Source organism: Ceratina calcarata, unplaced genomic scaffold (genome assembly GCF_001652005.2).
Source record: "Ceratina calcarata isolate Rehan_Ccalc_2016 unplaced genomic scaffold, ASM165200v1 scaffold132, whole genome shotgun sequence".
Taxonomy (NCBI): Eukaryota; Metazoa; Arthropoda; class Insecta; order Hymenoptera; family Apidae; genus Ceratina; species Ceratina calcarata.
In genome coordinates, this window is record NW_017134257.1 from 80052 (window position 1) to 80914 (window position 863).

Genomic DNA, 863 nt, shown 5'->3' on the forward strand with positions numbered 1-863 from the left:
GCCAGGAATATTTTTAGTCCATTGACCAAGTTTAGATGTTACTTATATTTAGCTCCTCAGCAATTATTTGAGACCACTACATGACATTACCTATAATATACATATCTACAAGTACATATATGGATTTTGTTTCAATGTATCAGTAATTAAAACCTCCATTGATCTTACATATCCGAACTGGTAATTCATTGAGTTCGAATTATTCTTCCAGTTTTAAGTAATCTAATTATTATAGCAGATAACAGATGTGATCTACATTCTACAATACATACATATGTATATTCATCGATCCAATGATGTAAGCATCTTGTATCAGAAGTTCAGAAGCCACCTGTACCATGTTCTACGAATACGATGCCATATACATACATACACGTATATCTCTGGTACCATGAATCCGGATCATGTTTGCTTCGGAACTCTCTATACTCTATACCGAGGTACCCTTCATTGTGTATGAGATATCTGAAGCCCGAAGTGACCAGGTCCGACAAGTCTAGCCAGCTCCCTATCTGACTCCCTACTTCTGCGGTGATTAAAGCTGATCCTTTGTGTTATAATATTTGAGAGATCGGTTCGGAATTATCCAATTTCTATTGACCATATTGATTTTTGTCAGTGAGATTAAATGTGTAACAATATTATAAAATATATAACATTATGATAAACATTAATTCAAGTAACGCTTAATATTTCTCTCCAAATGTTAACGTTTGATTACAATAATATAATTCGAGAACCATTCCATTTCCGCTGAATGTAATCATGTTCAGATAATTACCTACGTTGCAATTTCCCGTGCATGTAAGCATAAGAGCGCTTTCGCACGATTCAGAATACAACGATTTCTGCAAACAATATTT